Raw genomic sequence first — 8612 nt, 5'->3', positions numbered from 1 at the left:
GGAGCCTATAAAGCACCTCAGGGATTTTTAGACAGCCTGTTCTACTGTCACGTGTCATGGTGCAAATGAAACTTCTATTCTGTTAACTGCCTTCCCATTTTCTCTTGAGAGAAAGGCAAGGGAGTGGTACTATTCCTAACCTGAAGCGATTGTTACTCACTGGGATACGCTCAGGAGAGAGAATTCTTGGAAAAATACTTTCCAGCTGAAGTTACAGACAGATTAAGGAAGGAGATCTCCTGCGTTGTTCAAGGTGAATCTGAAACTCTCTATGAGTACTGGGAGCGCTTCAAGAATCTTCTGGACACATGCCCACACCATATGATTGACAGGCTAGTGTTAATCAGCTACTTCACTCAAGGCATGAAGCCTCGGGATAAGACTACACTGGATGGTGCTAGTAATGGTTCTCTGAAAAAAGTACAAGACCGCGGATGAAGCATGGCAACTGATCAGTGACTTAGCTGAGTCCACTCGGAATCATAGGCATAGGAACATCCACTCGAAGGCTGTCGCAGAGGTTTCCTCTAGCAGTGAGACTACTGTCGTCACACAAGCTATATGTGAAATGACCAACCTACTGAAGCAGATGCAGTTGAATCAACAACAATCTCAGCCCCCACCACCACAACAAAGTCAACAGCTAGTCCCTCAGAGAGTATGCGGAATATGTGCTGATTATAGTCATTACACTGATGAGTGCCTGCAACTCCAACAAGAAGACAACGCCGTAGCAGCTACTCATAACTTCTATGACCGCTCGAACCAAGGATACAATCAACAAGGTGGCAACTATAACCAAGGATGGCAGGATAACTCCAACCAGGGTTGGAGAGATAATTCCAACCATGGCTGGAGAGACAACTATAATAAAGGAAATAGAGACAACCAGGGAAATCAGAGGTGGAATAATAATAACAATCAGCAGAACCGGAATTAACAAAACCACTCCTATTAACAGCAGAATCAGAACCAGCCTTATAGAGCACCTCACCTAAGGCAGTCCCAAGGACCCCAGCACAACCAGCAATAGGTTCCTCAGATCACTTATCACACTTCCTCATCAAATGACGAGATGCTTCGTTCTCTTGCACAAGGACAACAAGACATGCATACTACACTGAACTCTACCTTAAATGGTCTGAATGCCACTTTACAACTCTCGCCGCCCGGATAGATTCATTACCTACTTCCACCAACCAGCTTTCAAGCTCCAGTGGAATTCCTTCTCAACCCCTACCTAACCCCAAGGGTGGCATCAATGCCATCACCTTGAGGTCCGGAACCACACTGCAAGAGAGGAATCAGGAGGAGCCAAGCCCACCAGAACACGCCCCAGTTGAAGACACAGTTGAAGTGGAAGATGCTGAAGAAGAAGAGGTAGTACAAGACATGGTTGAAGAAGAAGTAGCTTAGCCAAGGAATGGAGCACAAAAGGACACAGAAGCTGCAAGTGGCTCCATTCCTATCCCATTTCCACACCTTGCACGAAAGTCCAGAAAGCAGATGGAACTTGATCCCAAAATGGTAGAAACTTTCAAAAAGGTTAAGGTAACTGTTCCCCTTTTTATGTTATTCAACAAGTACCTAAATATGCAAAGTTTCTAAAGGATCTATGCATACATAAAGATAAAATTAATGAATTAGAAACTATTCCTTTAGGTAGTTCTATATCTGCTTTAATGGGGGGTATACCTGAAAAATGTAGTGATCCAGGTCCATGCATGGTTAACTATACCATTGGAGGTGTAATATTTTTTGATTGCATGTGTGATTTAGGAGCGTGTGTTAGTTTAATGCCATTGTCTATATATGATGCTTTGAGGCTCCCTTAAAAAGGTCGACAGCTCGTTTTGTATTAGCAGATAAAAGCATTATTACAGTAGTTGGAATCGCAGAAGACATACTGGTGAGCATTAAGGGGCTCACATTTCCCATTGACTTCTATATCTTGGAAATGCCCCCTAATGACTTAGGAAGACCATCATCAATCCTGCTTGGAAGACCATTCCTGAAGACTTCAAAATTCAAGCTGGATGCATTCTCAGGAACTTACTCCTTTGAGATAGATGGTAGAGCAATGAGTTTCAGTTTGAATGAAGCTATGAAGCACCCTCCGAAAGATCATTCTATCTTCCAATGCGACATCATTGATGAAACTGTAGCTGAAGTTCACTAAGAAGAAGTAGAAGAGAGGCACATGGAGCAAGGTCCAAGTGTGGGGACACCCTCTGAACACAATGAGGACACTTTGCCATTATCACTAGTTCTAGATAACCCAGAGCCCAGCCATGAGCAGAAATTGGAATTAAAACCCCTTCCACTCCAGCTCAAGTATGCTTATCTTGAGGATAATCAGAAGCTCCCAGTTATCATCGCAAAGGAACTCACTTCCCAACAGGAGGAGCAGTTGCTTAATGTGTTGAGAAAATATAAGAAAGCAATTGGGTGGAGTTTGGCGGATATAGTAGGCATCAGCCCTTGAGTTTGTGAGCATAGAATATTCTTGAAAGAGGAGGCAAAGCCTGTCCGTCAACCCCAAAGAAGATTGAATCCCACCATCTTAGTAGTTATCAAAAAGGAAGTGACCAGACTACTTGAAGCAGATATCATTTATCCCAACTCAGACAGCAAATGGATCAGTCCAGTGCAAGTGGTGCCTAAGAAGTCTGGAGTCACAACAGTAAAGAATGAGCATGGAGAGCTCCTGACAACTAGAGTGAAAAATTCATGGAGAGTTTGCATTGATTATAGGCATCTTAACCAAGCCACTCGCAAGGATCATTACACCTTGCCATTTATTGATCAGATGCTTGATCGCCTGTCAGGTAAATCCCATTACTGCTTTTTAGATGGTTATACAGGCTATTTTCAAATTCATATAGCTCTTGAAGATCAGGAAAAGACTACTTTTACATGTCCCTTTGGGACTTATACTTACAAGAGAATGCCCTTTGGCTTATGCAATGCACCAGCTACTTTCCAAAGGGGTATGATGAGTCTTTTCTCTGATCTCATTGAGAGCTGTATGGAGGTTTTTATGGATGATTTTAGCGTATATGGTGATTCCTTTAGCCTTTGCTTGGATAATTTAGATAAAGTACTAGACAGATGTGTTAGTTCAAACCTTGTATTGAATTTTGATAAGTGTCATTTTATGGTAAAACAAGGGATTGTTCTAGGACATGTTGTCTCTCATACTGGTATTTCTGTAGATCCAGTAAAGGTAGATGTCATTTCTAATTTTCCTTACCCCTCCACTGTGAGGGAAGTCCGTTCGTTCCTGGGCCATGCAGGTTTTTACAGAAGATTCATCAAGGACTTCAGTAAGGTAGCATTGCCTTTGTCCAGACTATTGCAGAAGGATGTTGAGTTCGAGCTGAGTGAGGATTGCATGCAAGCATTTGATAAGATGAAGATCGCCCTAACTCAAGCTCCAATTGTGAGAGGACCAGACCGGAGCCAGCTTTTTGAGATTATGTGTGACGGCTCCAACCATGCAGTAGGAGCGGCGCTGGCTCAGCGTGAAAGTAAGGACCCTTTCGTAATCGCTTATGCCTCAAAGACCTTAGATGCTGCTCAGTCTAACTACACCACCACTGAAAAAGAGCTTTTGGCTATTGTTTTTGCTCTGGATAAATTCCGAACCTATTTACTTGGTACTAAAGTGGTAGTGTATTCAGACCATGCAGCTCTAAAGTATTTATTAGCTAAAAAGGAGTCTAAACCAAGGTTAATACGTTGGATACTGTTACTGCAAGAATTTGATTTAGAAATTAAGGATAAGAGTGGTAACCAGAATTTAGTGGCAGACCACTTGAGTCGCCTTGAGCACATTAAGGATGACTCCACTCCTATCAATGATACTTTTCCATTTGATAACTTGCATGCAGTATCTGAAGCAGTTTCTTGGTATACACCTGTAGCTAATTATCTAGTTAGCCATACTTTCCCTCCTAATTTCACTAAGCATAAAAGAGACAAGCTGAAAAGCGAGTCCAAATATTAAATATGGGATGACACATATTTATGGAGGTGTGGTGTTGACCAGATAATTAGAAGATGTGTGCCCCAATCAGAATTCTAGTCCATTTTAGAGGCTTATCACTCTTCTGAGAGTGGTGGACATTTTGGCCCTCAAAGAACAGCTAGAAAAATTTTAGACTGTGGATTCTGGTGGCCTACTCTTTTTAAAGATGCTGTTGTCTTTTGTAAATCCTGTCCCCCATGCCAGAGGTTTGGTAATATATCCAAAAGGGATGAGATGCCTCAACAGATTATGCTTTTCTGTGAAATTTTTGATGTTTCGAGCATTGACTTCATGGGTCCATTTCCAAATTCTAATGGTTACCTTTATATACTGTTAGCTGTAGATTATGTTTCTAAATGGGTGGAAGCAATTTCTACCCGTACTGATGATGCTAACACTGTTATTTCTTTTATTAGAAACCATATTATTTGTTGCTGTGGATCACCACGAGCAATCGTCAGTGATCAAGGCACTCACTTTGTAACAAGAGATTAGTAGGACTACTGAAAAAGCATGGAATAGTTCACAAAGTAGCAATAGCTTATCATCCTCAGACCAATGGACAAGCAAAAGTGTCTAACAGAGAGATTAAATGCATCCTGTAAAAGATAGTAAAGCCTCATAAAAAGGACTGGAGCACCAGATTAGTTGATGCGCTCTGGGCATATCGGACAGCATACAAGACACCCATTGGGATGAGCCCCTTTCGCTTAGTGTACGGAAAGGCTTGCCACCTTCCAGTAGAGGTGGAACACAAGGCTTTCTGGGCTGTGAGGGAGTGCAACATGGGATTTAAGAAAGCTGGCACTGAAAGGAAGCTGCAACTGGCAAAACTAGAAACCCTTTGCCTCGAAGCTTATGACAATGCCAGATTATACAAAGAGAAGGTGAAGGCTGTGCATGACAAGCATATTAAGAGAAGAGAGTTCAAACCTGGAGATTTGGTTCTCCTTTACAACTCTAGGCTGAGACTCATGCCAGGAAAACTGAGATCCAGATGGAAAAGACCCTACAAAGTAGAGAAGGCAGAACCATTTGGAGTCTTCCACTTGAGTCATCCTTCAAGTCCCAATTTCATCAAGGTCAATGGACATCGCCTAAAGCTTTATCATAGTGAGAAGATGAAGGAACACAAGGAGCTAGAGGTCTTCCTCTTGGAGGACCCATCAATAGAAGCAGAATGAGCCTGAAGACCGTCCAACTTAAGGACGTAAAAGTAAAGTGCTAGGTGGGAGACAATCCACCATGGTATGATCGTTCTTTCTTTTCTTAGTTTTATTTTAGTGACTCTTCTCATTAGTATTGCATATTCATCTGCATGATGCATTCTGCATTCTGCATAAAAAAATGAACAAAAAGTTGCGTAGGAACAGTGCAGAAAGTGTGCCAATCGCACAAGCATCACCACGCGTACACGTCCCTCACGCGTACGCGTCATCTGAGAATTTGGCACTTCACGCGTACGCATTAATGACGCGCAGGCGTGACCTTGCGAATTCGACGTAAAAGGTGTATTGGCTAAAAGTTATGCTGGCTTGGTGCTGGAATTGTGCCAGAAGCACAAACCTACCCACGCGTACGCGTCGTTAACGCATGCGCGTCATTTTCCACTTTTGCACTTTCCACGCGTGTACGTGCCTGACGCGCACGCGTCATATGACATTGTGGCACATATCCTAAAATGAACAGAGGTTTGTGCGAGCGCCACGATGCCCTCGCACGAATAGCACAAACATGGTCACGCATACGCGTGACCGACGCCTACGCGTCATTCGCGAATCTGCACCTAAACCCTGCGCAGCCCTGTTTTCCATATCTTATCTTTTCTAAATCCTAATCTCTTTCTTCTTCTTTCTTTTTTTTCTTCTATTATCTCCATTCTTCATCTTATTCTTTCTCTTTTCTTTTTTTTCTTCTTTCTTTACTCTCTTCTTCTTCTTAATTAATTATCTTTGCATTATTTTACTTGGTGTTAGAAATCTACTTGGGTAATTATTCTCTTCTATAATTGCTTGTGGATTATTTAGGAGTTATTTGACAATTAATTTTGATTATTTTTGGGTTGCTTGCATGTTCAGATTTAATTCTTTCCCTATCATATTAAACATGTATGCCAAGTGTTTGTGAAATAACCCATATGGCATTGTGCATTCTTAAATATTCTAGTCTTCTACTCTAATGTCTGTTTTTCACAAAATCCTTATAATGTTTTATTAATTTAATATAATTGTCAATACAAACGTGATTGTTAGTTTGTTACGAGTGATAATACATTTTTCGCAATTAATGCTTTATCTATGCTACTCATGCCTTTGCCGGCATGCCAATAAACATCTTGCATTTAATTGCCTTCATCTTTCTTGCTATATTTCCATTGATGTCCTAATTACATGAAGTCGCGACCATATGTTAACGACATCCTTCTTTACCTTGGCAAGATCATCACTTGTACGGTCCTCTTCCTTGCTCTCACCCTTGGACTTACATGTACCTTTCTTTTTCTCTTTCAGGATGGCCACCAAAAAGGGAAAAGAGAAAGCCACTACCAAACCACCAGCAAGAAAAAGAACCAAGAGACCTCCAGCTAAGGCACCTCCATCTACAAGCGTCAGTTGCAGCTACCCATCCACTTACACATCTTAGCATGCACCGAGGACGGTGCAATCTTTAAGTGTGGAGAGGTCGATACTAATCTCCGTGGGTTAGTTACCTTCTTTTCAACACCATTGTTTAATTTTCTTTGTAGTTCATTGTTGCATTTGCATGTTTGATTGCCTGTTTGTTTGATTTTTGTGCATATTTTACCACTACTTGGTTAAAGTAATGAGTTTCTTTTCAAAACCCTTTTTACAATATTTCACTAATTTAAATTAAAAATTTGTGTTAAACTTGTTTGAAGCTTGTATTTGGAACATAGTTTATAGCTAAGAACACACAACCTGTGAGACTTTAGCTTAATTATATGGTTACATTATTTAACCATAATATTTTATTCTTGTGTGTTTTTCTTCTCTATGATTGTAATCTATATTTTGTTCCATCCTATATGTTCAATGTTTAATGTGTTATATGCATGCATATGATTGAGGCCATTATTTGTTTTTGCTCACTTATCCCAAACAGCCTACCCTTTCAATCACCTTTGTTAGCCACTTTGAGCCTATTAATCCCCATTTGTTCCATATTTTACCACATCACTAGCCTTAAGCGGAAAAAATAAGTAAATACCCTAATTGAATCTTTGGTTAGATTAAGATAGAGATTGTGTATCAACTAAGTGTGGGAAAAAGTGGGAACATGGGTTAGTAAAGGAATGTGTTATGTTTTTACTTTGATAAAATATTGGAAATTTGGGTACCTACTCATGTGAGACCAGAAAAATTAAAAATCCATGTGCATTGATAAGTTATGTTTATTTTCCTTCAAAAAAAATCCAAAAATATTCAATAAATAAGTAAATAAATAAGGGGACAAAATTACCCCAATGCTAAGTTAAGTTAATGAAAAGATCAATGCATATGTGATACAAACTAAAAGAAGGGTTGATGCATGAGTATGTAATGCAAAAGTGGGAAATCTTAGGTAGCTAGGCATGAATTTAAAAGTATATAGAGTGTGTATATAGGTGAGAGCTTAGGTTAATCAAAGATTCAATTTGTAGCTCACTTAGCCATATATATACCCTCACCCTTACCTTAGCCCCATTACAACCTTGAAAAGACCTCATGATGTTTGCATTGGTACATTAAATATTGTTGATTGGTTAGGTGGAGAACAAAGTTTAGAAAGCATGACTAGGGAAGACTAGAGTGATTACCCTATACACTTGGTGACTAGAGTGCACATACACCATCAGTGAGGGTTCAATGCTTGATTCTATGTTCCTTGCTTTTATGAACTATCTTCTTACAAGTTTACTTGTCTTTTATTATATGATTAGAATTAGTGGAATTTGAATTTATGTTTGTCTTAAAGAACTTATTTACTTTTAACCAAGTAGACAAAATCATAAAGTTGCATTCATACATAGGTTGCATTGCATTGCATGAGTCTTACTTTTCCCTACTCATTTACTTTATCTCCTTGAGCTAAGCATGAGGACATGCTAATGTTTAAGTGTGGGGAGGTTGATAAACCACTATTTCATGGTTTATCTTGTGTTTAATTGAGTGGTTTTATCAAGTCTCTACCCACTTATTCATGTGATTTGCATGATTTTACAATTCCTTCCTAGTCTTGATCTACGGTTGAAAACTTGCATCCTAGAAGTCTTTAATTTGTATATTTTAATTCTTCTTTATACCATTCGATGATGTGATCCGTGTGTTAAGTGTTTCAAGCTTTATAGGTCAGGAATGGCTTAGAGAATGGAGAAGAAGCTTGCAAAAATGGAAGGAACATAAGAAACTAAGGAGATAACCAGCGAGCAGCGGTGCGCACGCATGGCTGACACGTGTGCGCGGCATGGAGAAATTTACAGAGATGCGTGCGCGTGCCTGACGCGTACGCGTGGATTGGAATCTGCAAGATGACGCGTGCACGTGCTTGATGCGAACGCGTGACTGATGCGTACGCGTGACAT

At 40.2% G+C, this 8612-nt stretch overlaps 1 non-coding gene across 1 annotated transcript; it reads right to left on the bottom strand.

Annotated features, from left to right (window-relative positions):
• Positions 1-219: 219 nt before the first annotated feature.
• LOC148565624 (small nucleolar RNA R71) lies at positions 220-326 on the bottom strand. The gene has a single exon (XR_015884030.1). It is a non-coding gene; the product is annotated as a small nucleolar RNA R71 (small nucleolar RNA).
• Positions 327-8612: the final 8286 nt, after the last annotated feature.

The sequence above is a fragment of the Arachis ipaensis genome, chromosome B5, assembly GCF_059453495.1.
Source record: "Arachis ipaensis isolate K30076 ecotype BB chromosome B5, ASM5945349v1, whole genome shotgun sequence".
Lineage (NCBI taxonomy): Eukaryota > Viridiplantae > Streptophyta > Magnoliopsida > Fabales > Fabaceae > Arachis > Arachis ipaensis.
Note: the sequence above shows the minus strand (reverse complement) of the source record. Positions and strands in the feature narration are given on the sequence as shown.